At 37.0% G+C, this 17660-nt stretch overlaps 1 pseudogene; it reads left to right on the top strand.

The window, feature by feature from the left end:
* Positions 1–428: 428 nt before the first annotated feature.
* Positions 429–17222, top strand: LOC137712218 (uncharacterized; annotated as a pseudogene).
* Positions 17223–17660: the final 438 nt, after the last annotated feature.

Here is a 17660-nt window from a genome sequence, read left to right as displayed (position 1 = left end):
TTTCAGAAATGTCTCAAGTGACAATGTAGTGCTACAGGGGTAGCACTCGACGAAAGAACATCTTGGGACAATCATTTTTGGTCCCTTATAGCACTAATTTTTCCAAACACACTGGTGATCATTCCAAATCTTTAGGAGGAAGATTGACTTTTGTTTAAGTCCGTTCTAAAGTAGATTAGTAGAAAATTCTATTTTTTCGACTTTAGAACACTCTAACCAATACTACTTCCCAAAATATTTTTTGGTGTTGTACTCATCATTTCGATGAGTATAGACATCGAAGTACAAGTTGTTATACCTACAATTAGTAGAAATCTCCGAAGTAGTAAGCATCTTCCCAAGAATTACTGAAACTACCTCATCGGACCAATCCCTTATCAATCATCTGAAACCATCCACCCAAGCGAGCTTTAACCTATAATCAACCTATGGTGGCGCTACTAATTGACGATATTGTCCGATATCCAGAAGCTATCAACCAGTATTCAGGTGGTGTGATTTCTGATATCGAACACATGCTAGTATCTGGGAGTGATACCTTTATGCAAGAACGCCGGTTCACAGTTTCAGGGTAACGAACAACATCAAAAATATCATATGTGCGTTAATTAGCGGCGTGACTAATAGATTGATTAACAATGACTACATAAGCCAAAGAAACTAAATCTTGAAAAATTAGGAACAAGCCTTTTAGAATGACAGTAAACTCGCATTTGTGTTAGTTGTTTTACCCACCTAGGTAACCAGAACATTCTCAACGATCCATCCTTGTGGTCACTTCCATCCACAAGCATTAGAATTGAAGCACGAGTTAATTTAACGCTGCAAGAGCAAGTTGAGTATCGAGAAAGCCATGAAGACCTATTAGTAGGTGTCATAAAGAAAAGAAGTAGCATGGTGCGTTTCAAGGACGTATACCTTTAGCATCATATTCCAAAATCTTACCTGGGATATCACCAAATTTTGAAATGAAGTACATCATCGACCTATTTCCTAGTATTACACCAATTTTCCTTACTTCATATTGAACGTTTCTAACATCATTGAGAAACTTAGTTACAAAGTTTACCAATTAGGAATTTATCCAACTAGGGATTAAACACTTTATCTTGGGAACCTCAAAGTTATCCGTGAAGGCGAAAGACTGAATCTTAGGATCGTACCTAGATTTTAGCAACTCCATTGAGTGACGATTAAAAACCGTTTAAACCCTATTTCATATATTTCTTCAACGTGTAGAACCGTTCAAAATGAACCATTATATTCATGACCTAGAGTCAACAATTATCATCTTTATTTAAAAACCAAATGACACTTCTCTGTGGAGAAACATATCTAAACCTTTATCAACCTTAGACTTCTTGAATACATCTTCATTTGAAATAGGTTAAATTTCTGAAAGCGATAGTGGAAGAACTAAATCTACGTCTATGATTACACAATCATGTATCATCCCCGTTGTGTAAACGTAATTATTGTCTACCGCAACAAAAGACATATCTACCCTTGAATATCCTTAGCTTGTCCTATTCCATTCTAATTAGGATGCAAGAGTATCAATTTTGACGTTACTTACAAATCAACAAGAAATCGTTCGAATGGTTATAATCACTTTCTATATCTGAATGGAGTTGGGAAATATCATTGTACACTCTCGGTACAAGGTATCTTGTACATGTGGAGATTATGATGAAGTTTTGATGGTTATAGATCGAATTGTCAAGTTAACTCACTTCCGTTGGTCCAGATGAACAACATTTTAGGTCTCTTGGTAAATTGCTCATCCATAAATTTATCGGATTTTTTTGATGTTTCGATCGACATCTACTTTAACTGTGATTCCATAGTTACATCTTTGTGCCAAATAGCATTTCAGTCAACCTTGAATACATGTTTACCCTACTGGATTTTGTATAGCTTTTGGAGCAGACTGACTGTCTAGGAGAATTTCTCTCAGACTTTCAAGTTTAGTCATGATTATTAATTTCTCAATCACCCAGCAAATACTCTACCAAACGAATCTTAACCATTGGTAATTGAATGTTCCAGAAGCTACTGTTGTAAAGAGATGTCATACATTAATTTCAATTACCTTGTATTCTAGATTTGTTGGACTTGTTTGAGCCTCAAATTCTTGATTGTTCTTCTTGGCGTAGTTTTGCTAAATTCGAGAGGGAAATTCAATATAAAGCTGCTCGCTAGGACATCGTGAACTACATTATTTGACTACTCGGTGTGCATATCATGATTGCATCTCTCTGTGACATGCATCTTATTTCTCAGTCTTTGGAAGCCTTTTTGAAGGTTATGAGTACTAAGTTTGTGTCTAGTATCACATTTTTTACCCTCAGACTAATGGCTAGTCCAAATGAACTATTCGGACCTTAGAGGACATATTGCTTTTGAATATTTTATAGTTTTAGCCAATTATGATAGGCACTTACCTTTGTTAGAGATATGTGTAACTGCGGTCACATTTCTGGTTTAGCTATGGTATTGTTTGAGCCTTAGTATAGAGATTTTACGCACGAAACACGTTTGTCAGAAGAGTATTGCGAATAGGTATTTGATTGATTGAGATTATGTTATAGAAAATATTATATTGTTGGCGATGTATGTGTATTTCCCAATGGGGGGCATGATGCTAATATTGCACCCTCGGGAATTATTTGCTTGTTTAACGTGACAACAAAGAGTTGGCGGTATTGCGGGCTGTAGCCCATAATATTGAGAACTTATTTGTTGGATTTGTTAAGCAAGTGGATAGATAGGTCCGTTTACGTTAGTATAATTATTTATTTATTTATTATATATTTACCTATTTATTGTTTGGGCTTGACCCAAAGATACTATGTACATACCTTTGGAGTACATGACGCTATGAGTGCGTAGGTAAAATTTTCTATGCTCAGTTTTGATTTCAATACAACTATTTCTATGTTATTACATATATGTATTTGGACGTCATGCTTTTATACGTCTATTTCTTACCCTGTGTTTTTATAAAAATATTATATTTTGGTATTGTAATGAAGGAGAAGGAAAGTTTAAGTTTGGAGGTATGAAAGAGGAATCACTCCACTTTGATCATGACAAAATGGCATTCTCTTTTATGCAACCGCTCTAACTTGATACCTTCTTTACATATTTATTTTTCTGCTGCCTTTTTACTACTTTTGTTTAACAAATGATTTTAAATTTCGGGGACGAAATTTTTTAAGGTGGGTAGATTGTGGCAACCCATCCCTAATTTTACATTTTATAAATTTTTAAAGCGTGAATTGACGAAAATGCCCAAGAGGCAAGGATTTTGACTTCCGTTGACAATTGTTTAGAGAGATGCTTCAGTCATCCTTTTGGAGTATTTGCGTAGTAATCATCGCCACGAATGGATAGGCGAAAGCCGTTTGCGAGTCCGGATTATAACTGTATAGTTACAAACATTTGAAATCGTTTTACTAAAGTATAGGTTTTGAATTAATGAAACTCCCACCATGTGGGAATGAAAACCAATTAGAGGCTTGGTTTCGGCCCAATCAGGTATGTGTTGTTGAAGGGACCAATCAAATTAAAAGAGTAATAGACCAATCAGAAATGAGGGAGGAAAGTGGGAGCAATCAGGAAAGGGAAAGAAAGCTCACAGTTTTCCCTTCGACCTGTACACCCGCGCAGCAACCCAGTTTAACCCGAAGTGATTTTCGGCCACCTCAACCCATTTTTTCAAGTGAACTACACCCATCCATCACCTGTAACCTTTCATCTACCATTTCCGCCCAAGATCAAAGGGTTTTAGGTCTTATTTCGTGTAGAACTTTATCGGAGCACCAGAGATGCTCGACGGCGATTCCTCCATTTCGACGAGTTGCACCACCCACCACCACCCTTAATCAACTTCCCTTGGACCCAGGAACAAGACCCAACCAGTGGTAGGGGCGTTAGAACACCGAGGAAGGAGACTTGAAGAACACCCACCTTAAGGTTTCCGGTGGATTTGAGCTAAATTGGGGATTTTCCTGGGAAAATTGGACTTGGTCGTAGGTATGAAACTTTCTCTACTTGTTGAGATCTTCATCTTATAAAATTTGAGAATTTTTGGAAATATTTGAATTTTCAAGTGAGTCGGGGCGGCCGACCACCACGTGCGGCGGCGCGTGGCGGTGGCATGTGGATCGAGGCACCCCCTGATCATCCTAGGCTAAATTTGATACCCCAATTATATATGTGAAGTCCGATTGATGAAATCTCATAGTTTGAAAATAGTTTTGATAGAGACCGCCACTTGATCCTTATATGAATCGACGATCCGACCGTTGGATCGTCATCAAACCTTAATACATTATAGTATGTAATATTTGAGAACAATAGGAACTTACGGATCGGGAATCTGACATACGGATCTTCCCGAATTCAATTTGTATGTTCGTAAAATAAAACATCGGTCGCCACTTAATTTTAGCAATTGGCAGAGATCCAACCATTGGATCATTCCAAAATTTTAGGATGTTGTTTTAGAAGCTTATTGAAACTCTTGGGAAGTTACGAATCAGAAATATGAGGTACGGATCTTCTGGATCGAGTTACGTAGGCTTGTGGACCCTACTGATTACCTTTGACCGACAGTTAGCTTTTGGTCAATGGGTTTCAAATTAATCTAGGACGTCCTTGGGGATGTGTTTTATGTAAGTTATGCGTTCTATCAATAAGAATTCTAAGATGTGATTTGATAATTGTTCTAGGCATCGATCGTTCGAGACTCCTTGATATTCATGCTAGGGAGTTGTAGCACGAACTTCAGGTGAGTGGGTCTTTTCCTTTTTATAGTGTGTGTACACACACCCGCGCGCACACACACACACACACATATATATGTATGATTTCTCCTAACTACTTTTCAATTCAAAACATTTCCAAAATAACAAAAAAATTAGAATAAGTTTGTACACCTTAATTTTTTATAAAAAGGTTTCCAATTTTTTAATCTTATATGTATCCATTCATGTAATTTTTCATCTTTTTAATCTTAAAATGTATCCATTCTTAAATATACCAATTTGTTATAGTAAAATGTACTTTTTTTTAATATATAAAATCTATTCAATTTTTTTTCTAATCCATTTTTAAACTTATATGGGTACATTCTTTTTCTTGATTTGAGAATGTATCCATATCAAGTTTAATCAAAGAAATTTACTAATGTTATTAAGCCTAATATCTATTATTTATTGTGTAGTTTTGAAGAATGTACCCATATTTTGGTACATTTGTTAATTTTGATGAATGTACCCATGTTTATATACATACACATATATTGGAGAGTATAATATATATTTTAATAACTTTAATCCACAAATTATGTTTTTTTTATTTAAAATCCCATTAATACAAACAACTATAGATTTCAATTTTTAATTTAAAAAATATAGTAGCCTACATAGAAATACATTATCACATCAATTTTAGGGATTTCGATAAAAAAGTGAAAACCAATAAGGATTCAGTCAAAGGATATTGATAGTTAGGGACTGCATCCAAAGTGTCCCTATATGGAAACTCAATAAGAATAAATACTATATAAAATAAAAGACCTACTCACAGATGTTCGAGCTGGGAAAACATGAGTTTCCGATAGTAATCGCACCTAAGCATAATATTGGAACCCATTAGTAAAACTCAACTAAAACAATTGAATTTGGGAAAGTGGAGTATGGATTTGAATCAAAGTGTCGAAATACGTTGACAAATTTTGTAGAAAGTCAACGGAAAAGTCAACAGTTAACCCTAAAAATTCAATAGAGACATCGAGCCGGTCAACTACATTAAATCCTTCAAATTTTACTAAATGATGTTAAAAACATACTCAGGACGTTCAAATTAATCTAGAAGGGTTTTCGAGAAAATTTCAAAAAAGTCAACTAATGGTCAACATTTAACTTTAACAGAATATTCTGTTAAAGTTAACTGGGAGTTAACAGAATATTCTCTTGGAATATTTCCTCAAATTTCTGATATGGACTTGGGTCGATCTCGCATATCCGGGTTGGATTTGGTCCACAGATCCGAATTTGGATCCCTTTTTTTTTTTTTTTTTTTTCGGTCATCGATGTAACCACCAAAAACTGGGAATTTGGTTGAGAAACTCCCACGACTCTGGTTAGCTTCAAAACTCAACCATTTTTCACACTTTACTTACTAAAATGAAGTTTAAGAGGAGAAGAAGAGAAATATACCAGCATTCGGTCCTGCCGTGGCTAGAAAGTGGCCGAGAAAGGCTTACAAGTCGGGCTTTTATGTCGAAATCTGGGGAAAAGTCTCCTTATTGTCTCTATGCAATTTCGTCGTCCAAAATTCATAAACTTGATCAACATCAACCATGAGGATGGAAAGGAAAGGATTTAGAATGTTTCGAGGCTTACTCAGTTCGGCATCAGCGAGAGTTCACTGGGAAAATTGACTTCAGTGGTGGTTTCAGTATTTTTGTGCCGTGAGCACAGAGGAAGTGGCGGGAATAGACGTTTAAGATGAAGGAGAGTGACAAGAGAGAGACATGATGATTGGTAGTGTAGCTCGTGGGAGCTATCAGAGCATGGTGGTATTTGTCACAGAGGAGTTGTCACACTACAAAAAAATGGTAGCTCGTACGCATCACGAAATGACGGTTAACGAAAGTCAACAATCTCGCTTCTAGGGGCATATTCATCAATTCACATATTTAAAATTAATAAAATTGTAAAATTAGGGATGGGTTGTCACAGATGGAAATTTATAGGATTTCATATTATAAGGTGGTTTATTTGCTGTTTCGATTCGAATTTGATTAGGATTTTCAACTTAATGGATAGCTTTCAGTATCATTTTTTTTTTTTTTGCATACATATGACTGAATACTAAAATGCAGATAGAAGTAGGAGTTCATGGCTCCATTATCTTACAAATCGTTCAATGTAGAACTGCACAGATTAGAAAATTGCATTGCCGTTTGTTGCATATTGCTTATATAATTAATTATATCGATACTTTGTATATACGTATATAATAAATGTTGATATTTTGCACAGATTGTCAGATTGCATAGATTGAAATTTTGTATATCAGGAAAGGTGGACTCAATTATTGGAGAATATTGGGAAAGGTGGATTCAATTGAAATTTTGTATATATTGATATACATTAAACTGAAAATTTGACGATATGTCAGGAAGCTGGAGAATATTAGGAATGGTGGATATTGTTGTTCTTTTTGTGTTTGGTTGACATGGTCGTTCAGAAAATGTAGGAAAAGAAAATTTCAATTTGAGCATTGAGTTTTTGGCTGTTTTGGCTTCTAAAATCATTTGGAAAACGTTGAAGTGATGAACCTAAATGCACCACTGCCTGTCTGTCTACACTTTGCACCGTCTACCCTCTTCCTATTTGTTGCCATTTGATTATTGTGTTGTGTGTGTATATAGTAATAATTAATATATAAACCTTAGTACATATTGAATTTTTTTTAGATTGCAAAGATTGATTGTGTGTGTATATAATTATAAATTAATATATGTTTTGGCTTTGCACAGATTGAATGTATATGCTATAAAATAAAAGGGGTGTGATATCCACACACCCTTTTTTACTTCTCACACACCCTTCTAATTTTCGGCCGTCGGATCGGATGAATTGAAGAAGATCAATGGACATAAATTAACAAAGGGTGTGTGAGAAGTAAAATGGGGTGTGTGGATAGTACACCGCAAAATAAAATTGTTATTATGTGTGAATTGTGATGACTATATTATTGATTGTTTTAGATGCAATATAGAATGTTTTCTTGTGTGATGACCGGTGCTGCATCTTCCGAAGCATCTAATGCAATGTCGTCTTCCTCCCAAATAGAAAATTTGTTGAAGCGTACTTCGGACGATGTGGGATGGGAATATGAAATCTTAGCAAATCCTACAAACTCAGATAAGGTGAAATGCAAGTTATGCAACAAAAACACTAGTGGTGGAGTATATAGATTGAAACAACATATAGCCAACATAAGGGGAAATGTGGTGGTGTGCACAAAGTCTTCGAATGAGGATAAAGTCAAATGTAGAGCCACATTAGAAGAAGCCAATAATAAGAAGAAACAAAGGAATAAACATAATGAGGAAGTGAGGGAAGAGGTGCAACTTCAACAAATTTAAGAAGAAGAAGAAGAAGACATTGAAGTTGTTCGGTCAAGCTCAAGGAAAAGGTCGCGCACTCTTGGACCTATTTATAGGTTTGCATGTGCCATCAATCCTGATTCTTCTAGTGATGGAAGCAAGAAGACGCGGCAACAAAACATTTATGATGCAATTTGGAAGGAAAGAGCACATCAAGTGGATCAATATGTGGCTCGATGGGTGTACAAAGTCCGTATTCATTTCCATGCTATTGATTGATAGGAGCATATTCATGCGACTTAAATGGCTTGTTCTCGTGCATTTACATTATATTTCTTTAGTTATTTTAGTCCTTTATGCTTCTTTTGTGTGTTTTCAAGTTCTAAGGGCAAAGTATGCAAAAGGATGCCTTTTGGAGCCTTTTGGAGCAAATTAGAGATTGGAATGGATATCATATGCTTGGAGCCAAGAGGATGGACGAAATTGAAGACTTGGAACGGACCCTCAACCATCAAAATCAAATCACAAGGAAGAGGAATACACCCAACCCACGGCAAGGGTGGAAACACCTTAACCGGAGGCACCTATTGCTCCTATGCCATCTAATTCAGGTATGGTTGTTCCAAATTTCATTATTTTTAACCCCGTTCCAACAAGTATCCCTATTCCTTGCAGATTCATGACTTCCAAGGAAGAAAAAGGTGAAAAAGACATCTTGGAAGCCCTTCCAAAGGTGACAAGTAGGGAATGTCATGAATTCATCAAAGAGGACGTTCTTGAAACCACAAAACCCAAAGAAGTTGAATGTGATGACATTGGACAAGTCATAACCATCACTTGCAATCTGGCCAAGTCCAATATCCCTGAAACTTTCAAAGGAGTGGTGTTTGTCATTGAGTTCTTGTCGGACAAAACAAGTAAGTCATCTTTTCCAAATTCCATTACATTTTATACTAGCTTGCTGTTTTTTATGAATCAGGCACCTACACTAGAATTCAAACCAATGCCGGTTCACTTCAAGTATCACCTTCCATTCAAGGACCAATTTCATGCCGTTTGATTTGATTTTAAAAAAAAAAAAAAAAAAAAAAAAAAAAAATAAGAGAAAAGAAAAATAAAAGAATGTAACTTTCACAAAGGTTGTTTGCTTCAAGCCCCACTACTTGGCAAAACTCTCAGAGCGGGAGGCATCGAAGCGGGAGGCATCAAAGAAGAGGCCACAATACTTGGTGGAACGCTGGATGACCCAGGAAAGAGGTGCCTCTGGAGATAAGCAGCAAGCCTTTGACGGTCACTTTGAATCCGACCTTCAGATTCTTGTAGCTCATCAAGCTTCCTCTTCATGCCCGTCGAATAATTGTTGGCAAGCACGTGCAAACTTCTATTCTCGTGCTTAAGCTGTTTGATCTCCTGCTTAAGACTTTCCACCTCTGCCATCAACGATTTAACCTGACGGGAGCGAGCAAGTAGGCGTTGGCCCATGTTGGACACAGAGCCTGCACACTGAACACTGAGAGCGAGGGACTCTTGAACAACCAACTCATCGGACCGTCCTGAAAGCAGCCTACTATCTTTAGGAGTGAGGAGGTTCCTAGCTACTATCGTAGCTGTTGTTGCATCCGTCATCATGGAGTCTTCACCTGAAAGAGGACCATTAGAAGATAAAAAAGAAGGGCGCCATACATTACCTTGACGGGGCGCAACCGGATCGCTGCTGAGACTCAAATCTAAGCAAAGGTTCGATGGGTTAGTCATTTTTCAAAGGTGTTCAAAGATAAGGGTTGGATGGAGTTAAATCTTACAGGGCCGGAGTCGATTTTCAAGAATGGGCAATCTTCAGAGTGTGTATGTTGGCGGTGATCGATACCTCTATAAAAAGCCAAGGCGACGCGTCCACCGATTCAAAAAGCCGGAATTTCCGGCGTAAGTTAGGCGACGCTTTCTCGGCTTTTCAGAAGACGCGTTCAACTTTGTCAAAAGATTTCTTCTTTTTAGAAAACACGTGGAGGCCATCATCGCAACTACACATCTTTAGCCGACAAGCGCAAAGTTCGACGACGCTTTCTCTGCTTTTCAGAAAACGCGTGCAGCTTTGTCAAAAGGAGCCGCATCCGCATTACTACGTGTCGTTCAGAAAGCGAAGGGGCGCCTGCTCAGAAATCGAAGAGGCGCCTGCTCAGAAATCAAAGAGGCGTCGTTCAGATATCGAAGAGACGTTTGTCGACAAGGGTAAAAGAACAGTACCACCACTTGCTTTTGAGAAATCCCTATATATGTCGACCTTCATCTTTTGTGGCAAGGCAGACCTGAAGAAAATGCCTAACTCTTCCTCACCTCTGAGAGCGCACTCCCAGCAAAGGCTTTCGAAATACTCAATTTTTTCCTCTTCCCCAAAGATGATACCAGATGCCTGGAGTACAGATGACCCAGGAGGAAACGATAGATTGAAGTGTGCTGATTCATTCACCGCTTCTTCAAAAGCAAAGGTATTTCATATCATCAAGGTCAAAAGCAAAAGTATCTCATATCATGCTCTTTCCCTGTCTTTTTCTTTGTCCTTGTTCTTACTCGCATGGCAAAGTGAAAGAAGCAATCAGCCGGCACTTGGAGTCAGTCTTTCGATCTGGAGCCGACTGCCTGGAATCTATTCCTGGTTGCTTACCTAGAGTTGCTCTCGAGTAGTCATCTTCAATGGAGCAAGTAAGGCAAGTGAAAATGATACATTGAAGCATGTGGAGACAAGCAACAACTGCATATGCTGAGCTATCCTCTAACCCTCTTCAATACGAATTGGAAAGATTGAACAAAGAAACAGATAAAAGGAGGAAGCTCAGACCTTCGGGGGAGACCAAATGAATCCTGCTGCCCAGTTCAAGAGTAGCACAAAGGAAAATCAACAAGTGGAGGAGACCAAAAGAATCCTCCAGCCCAGTTCAAGAGTAGCCTGTGGAAAATCAACGATGGGAGGAAACCAGTTCAAGATTAAGCCTGTGGAATCACCAAGATCAACCCATGCATTCAACCAAGGAGAAGATGGAATTTACACTCCATAACCAGATTTGCGTCCCTAAACTCTTCTCTTTGTTAGTTACATTCTGCCATGTTTAGTATGTTTAGTTGCTTTTTGTGTGTTTACTTATGTTTTGTGTGAATCTATGCTTAAAACATTGAGGACAATGTTTGATTTAAGTGTGGGGGGGGGGGGGGGGGTAACTAAGTTTATTTAATGCAAATTCGTGGGATTTTATCACCCATAACTTCAAATGTTGTTCCTTGCTGTTTTAAGGTGTTTTTAAGTTGTTTTAGAGTGTTTTAGTATGTTTTGTTTTTATAACTCCGAAAATCACATAAAAATTTGAAAAACATGTTTTGAAAAGCCTAAAAAGAGTGTTTTGAGTCGTTTTTGTGTGTTTGTGTCATAGGGTACCTTCCAACACAATGATAAGGATTTGGTTTGTAATTGCATGACTGTTAAAAAGAGTTATAAACATAGAGAAAAGTTTGATTTACTCTTGGTATATGCTTGGTTATGGTTATAATGTATGACTTCACATGCAATCATAAAAGAAAAATTCATTTTTGTAACATGCTTGAAGGAAGGAACTCAAACAAACGCTACAACCCTGTGAGACTCGAGCCATTACCTTATTTGGAGAGTTATAATCTGTGATTCTTTGTTTTCTAAAGTTGTTGCATGATCTCATTATTCCTTGCTTGGTTGCTACTTGGAATTCAATTGTATCATGATAGAACTAAATGCTAGAACTTATATCCGTTTCATTCAAAGCATGACATTGAATTGAATAACATATATCAAGATGAAGTTGTGTAGTTGCCACCATAGCCAAATAGCCTTACTTCCCATATTTCGTATTTGTTGTAAGTTTTAACCCCGTTGAGCCTTGTTTAGCCTTTATTCTTTGTTAACCCACATTATCCTCACCTAGCCTAGTGTAGGACAGTCCACACCCTTGTTCTTAAAAGATAGTGAGCATGACTTAAATGAATTCCTTTTGAGTTACATTATGCAAGAAAATGAGTGTGGGGGAAGGAATGTTTGTTCTTAAGTTTATATGTATGTTTTGAGATTCAAAAGAAAAAAAAAAAAAAAAAAAAAACATATGAAAAAGAAAAACAAAAAAGAAAGGAAAAAGAGCTTGTTCCCCCTTGTTGTTCAAAAGTTGAGTTTTCATTCAAAAGTGAATTCTAAGTTAATTCAAATGCTTTGCTCGCTATTTCTTTAAGAACCTTTGTTTTCCATATCCCTTCTTTGTTAGCCAAACACCTTTAGCCCCGTTTCAACCCTTATGCTTCTATCTTGATCGTTATGTGTTCAATAATGTGGAGTTTGGAATTGATATGAGCTTATGGAATCACTGGTTCTCATTCTAAGTAGTAGCATTCCATTCATGAGATCATATTCATGTCATTATCGTAAATCCAGAAAATGTTTTCCTTGTTATAACATATGTGAGTGTTCGTCTACATGTTTACATCAATCTTCTCACATATACCTAGTGTAGGGTGTGTAGTCAGAAAATCTGTGTGAAAAACGAGAGTACATCTAGTAAGGAATTGAGGGAATTCTCTAAGGCATGTTACTACATTCAAAACATGGTTTTAAATGCTTAATTGTGAACTAGTATGTGGTGACTATGAGTAAGAATGTACTTAAGTGTAAAGGTGGCTAAAATCTGTGGGAATAATGATTTTTAACTTGTCATGTGCATTGGAAATCCCTGAGACGATTGTTGGAAGGTATAGGTTGTGTTTTGTTCGTTTTGTTTTGTTTTTGGTTTCTTTTGTTTTGTTTTGCTCGAGGACTAGCAAAAGCTAAGTGTGGGGGAATTTGATAGGTGCATATTCATGCGACTTAAATGGCTTGTTCTCGTGCATTTACGTTATGTTTCTTTAGTTATTTTAGTCCTTTATGCTTCTTTTGTGTGTTTTCAGGTTCTAAGGGCAAAGTATGCAAAAGGATGCCTTTTGGAGCCTTTTGGAGCAAATTAGAGATTGGAATGGATATCATATGCTTGGAGCCAAGAGGATGGACGAAATTGAAGACTTGAAGTAGGAAAGTTAAATCCTAAAAGACCTCATGTTTGAGCATCATTGAAGACTCCTACGCATTTTAGAACACAAAAACAACATTCCTTGCAACCTTAGGACAATGCCGTGTGTTTCCTTGTGTCTCCCTTCCTTGCCATGCAAGGAAGGGCTTTGTTCCCTATTTTAAACACTTAAACACTTCCTTAATCATTCACCACATATCATTCACCACATATCATTCACTTATCATATCATACACTCAATCACTTAACCCATCAATGCCGTGCATAACCCACCTTCATTCAACCAACTTTGCACATGCATTCATCATCATAACCTAGCTGTCATATTCCCCTTTCATCATTCAGCACCAAATACCATCATTGTCGTGCATTTCATGTTCATTCCAACCTTTAATCCACATGCATTCACAAAACATTCACCCTAGCTTTAATTCACATGCTTTCACATGCATTTTCAGCACATTCCCTTGCACATTCCAACCATTGCCGTGCACACCATCAGATTTCCAGCATATTCACATGCATTCCATCCTTTAAAACATTGCACATGCACTCCCTTTAATTAATTAACCCACATGCACCCTTTATTCTTTCATCATTCCAGCCACTCCACATCCCTCACCAAGAAATCATTCAACACATGCACCCATAATCATTTCTCCAACCTTGTCGTGCACTCCTATCCCATTCCACATGCACACAAACAAAGTTCCTTGCAGCCACATGCATTCCCCTTTGCAATTCCAGCTTTCCACCTAGCTTTCCACCTCACAACCACCAGAAATCAACCATGCCGTGCATCCCCTTTCATTTCTGTCAAAGCACATGCACTCCCACCCTTTAATCACATGCATAAATCAGCCACATGCATCTCCCATCACCATTCCAGATTTCCACCAAGTTCCTAGCTGTCATGTTCCCTCTTCTTCACCTATAAATAAGCATCCATTGCAGCCACAATTCATTCACTCTTCCATATTCAGAAAATCATCACACAACACACCATCACAATCACACAACCAATGCCGTGTAAATCCATTCCATTTTCTGCATCTTTTCTCTCCATTGCCATGCCTATCGCTCCACACAAATCCTTAGACCTTGTGCTACAACAAAGAGGAAGAGAAGCGGGCCTAAACGTTCATACAATTCAAGTTTGAGTTGTTGGAATGTTTAGGTGTTTCTTTTCCTTTGAATTCAATGTTTAATTTCAATTCTCTTTGTTTTGTACGTATGAGGAACTAAACCCCCCCCTTTGGCTAGGGGGGGGGGATTCGAAATATATGTTTATGCTTGCATTTTGATTTGATTACTTCTAATTGCGTTTCATAAGTTATGGATTCAATTCGTTTAACTGTTTGATTGATAACTTATTTATGTATGTTTATTGAGAGTGCACACTTAATTTTCATGCATGAATATGACGCTAGAATATAAGTGAGTTTCACCTAATAGTTACGAACTTATATTCACAAGTAGTGGAGGTTGCTTATAAACAATCGTGTTAAACGAATTCTTGGCATAAGTTTCATGCGTATTCCATAGTAACGAATGCCTCGTCAACACTTATAATTTTCATAGAGCGTAATGATTCTTGCTTGTATCTCTATTATGCAATCATGTAGGGGACTTGTGGGGAATGTTTTGGGTTGTCGTATGCAATCATCCAATTCAATAACGTTAGGAAGATTTGAAAGTTAATTTAAGCGGATCTAATTAACTTGGAGCATTGAGAATTCATGGTTTGTTGAAATGCAATTGGAAATCGTTTTATTATGCAAGTATAACATGTATGGAGATGAACCCCTTAGCTAGCCTTCATTCCATTCAATTCTATCACACATTCACATTTACATTTTGCTTTAATTTACAATCTGTACATTTAGTTTAATTTCGTAAAAATCTAAATCCCCCTTTACTTATTTGTCCAATTTAGTTAGAAAGTATCTTAGTTTGTGTTTTTAAGAGTTTTGATTAAATTTATTTCCCAATTTCGTCCAAATTCACCAAAGTGCTCAAAACTGCCCAGAAAGTGTTTTTAAGGCAGTTTTGAGTGTTTTGGGTGATGTTTGAGTCTTTTGGTTTGTTTTAGTGTTTTAAGCGTTTAGCTTCGCATTCCTTGAGTTTAGTTTAGTGTTTTAAACTTTATTTTACGTTTTTGAGTCATTTTCCAAGTGATTTGCAATCCCTCCTAATCCCCGGTCCAGAACGATCCCTACTTATACTTATACTACAATTGTCAAAAAGAGGGTTTAATTTGTGTGCATATAAATCTCGCATCATTGATAATGATCGCTTTAAGCGTTTGATGGAAGCGGTTGGTCAATTTGGCCCGGTTACCTACCTCCAAGCCAATACAAATTAAGGGAGCCATTATTGAAGGAAGAGGTAGAAAGAGTAAAAAAAGTCACTCAAGAGGCATGAAGAAAAGTGGGCTTTGAATGGTTGCTCGATCATGATCGATGCTTGGAGCAATCGAAAAAGAAGAAGCATTATGAATTTGTGCATCAATTGCAAGGAAGGCACCATATTTCTTTCTTTTAAGGAATACTCTAGTGAAGCACACACCAGGGAGTACATTTTTGAATATGTTGACAAGTGTGTTGAGGAAAATGGGCCTCAAAATGTAATTCAAGTGGTGATCGATAATTCTTCCAACAATATAGTTGCGGCCAACGTGATGAAGAAAAAGAGGCCAAACATGATTTGGACATCATGTGCCACTCACACTTTGAATCTCATGCTTCAAGGGATTGGTAATCTCCCTAGGTTCAAAGGAATTATTGACATGGCAAAGGCTTTCACTATATTCATTTACGCACATCATAAAACTTTGGCATTGATGAGGAAGCATACCAAGAAAAGAGACATAGTGAAGCCCGGAGTCACTAGATTTGCAACTTCTTTCCTCACATTGCAAAGCTTGAGTGATAAGAAAAAAGATTTGAAGGTTATGGTTGCTACTGATGAATGGGAGCAATGCAAGCATTCTAAGACTACAAGGGGAAAAAGGGCATATGCTACCGTATTAAATGCACATTTTTGGAATGGGGTCTCACTTTGCTTAAAAGTGTTTGAACCTTTGTTAAGGTACTTCGAATTGTGGATGGGGATAAAAAGCCATCAATGGGGTTTTCATATGGAGAGATACAAAAAGCAAAGATGGAGATTAGAGAGGTTCTTAAGCAATGAGGCCAACTATCAACCAATTCTCCAAATTATTGATAGTCCATTACATTTGGCGGGCTACCTCTTAAACCCTTATTACTTCTTCAAAGATCAAAGCATACAACATGATCTAATTGTCATAGAGGGGATTTTTATTTGTATTGAGAAGTCCTTCCCTGATATATATAAGGTTCAAAACCAAGTGATAAATGTTGAGATGCACAAGTATAGAGAAAAAGAAGGTGGATTTGGAAGACATTTGGCCGAGATGGGATGCGTTGAGCGTGATAACAACTATAATCCGGGTATGAATCTTCTCATAAGCTTATTTTTATATATATTAAATTTGACTTTACTAAATTTTCATTACTAATTGTGTGTTTTTTTCTTCATTAGTTGCATGGTGGTATAATTATGGAAATGGTATACCTAATTTGCAAACGATGGCTATAAAGATTCTCTCATTGACTACACGTTCATCCAATTGTGAGAGAAATTGGAGCACATTTGAAGGTATACATACAAAGAAAAGGAATAAACTAGATACAACAAGATTAAATAATTTAGTCCATGTCCAATTCAATGTAAAGATCATGAATAAGAAGAAAAAAGAGAAGGAGAAGAAAGTGGACATACTACTAGCAAGTGAAACTAGTATGGTGCAAGGATGGATTGTGAAGGGTTGTGATGAAGAACTTGAGCTTGGTTCAGGAATTGGAGAGACGTCGAAGATGGGTAGTTCCCTAGAGCCTACGAGGAGTTCTAAAAATGTTGGAGTAAGAGAACTTCATGAAGAAGATTTTGTATTGGATGAGGACACAAAAGAAGAAGAAGATGATGATGAAGAAGTTTGAGTTTGAATCCGACACAGAGAGAATCTTGGAGGGATATGGAGAAGAAGAGTTTAATGCCTAACTTTGAAACTTTGCAAGTCTCTCATATTTCAATAGTTCCTTATTCTTCTTATTTTGCATTTTAGGTGGTTTTAAAATTGTGAACTTGTTGGGTACATGTATCATCCTAAAATACTCCTCACTATGGTTACATGACATATATGCTTAATGTGCTTTTAAATTTTGGACTTATTGGAGACACTACTTCTAGTATTTTATCATTCTTTTATTATCTTATCCATGGATTCCATACATGTAATATTTTTTTAAGTGTTAATAGGCACTTATTTATAGGATATACAAGAAATTTACTTAAATCCGCCTAGGTGCCCACCTAGCCACCTAAGCGCTAAGCCCCAGCCGGTTGCCTGACTAGCGCCTAGTATTTTTTAGAACCTT

Source organism: Pyrus communis, chromosome 13 (assembly GCF_963583255.1).
Source record: "Pyrus communis chromosome 13, drPyrComm1.1, whole genome shotgun sequence".
NCBI classification, from domain to species: Eukaryota; Viridiplantae; Streptophyta; class Magnoliopsida; order Rosales; family Rosaceae; genus Pyrus; species Pyrus communis.
This window is presented reverse-complemented; position numbering and strand designations above follow the sequence as displayed.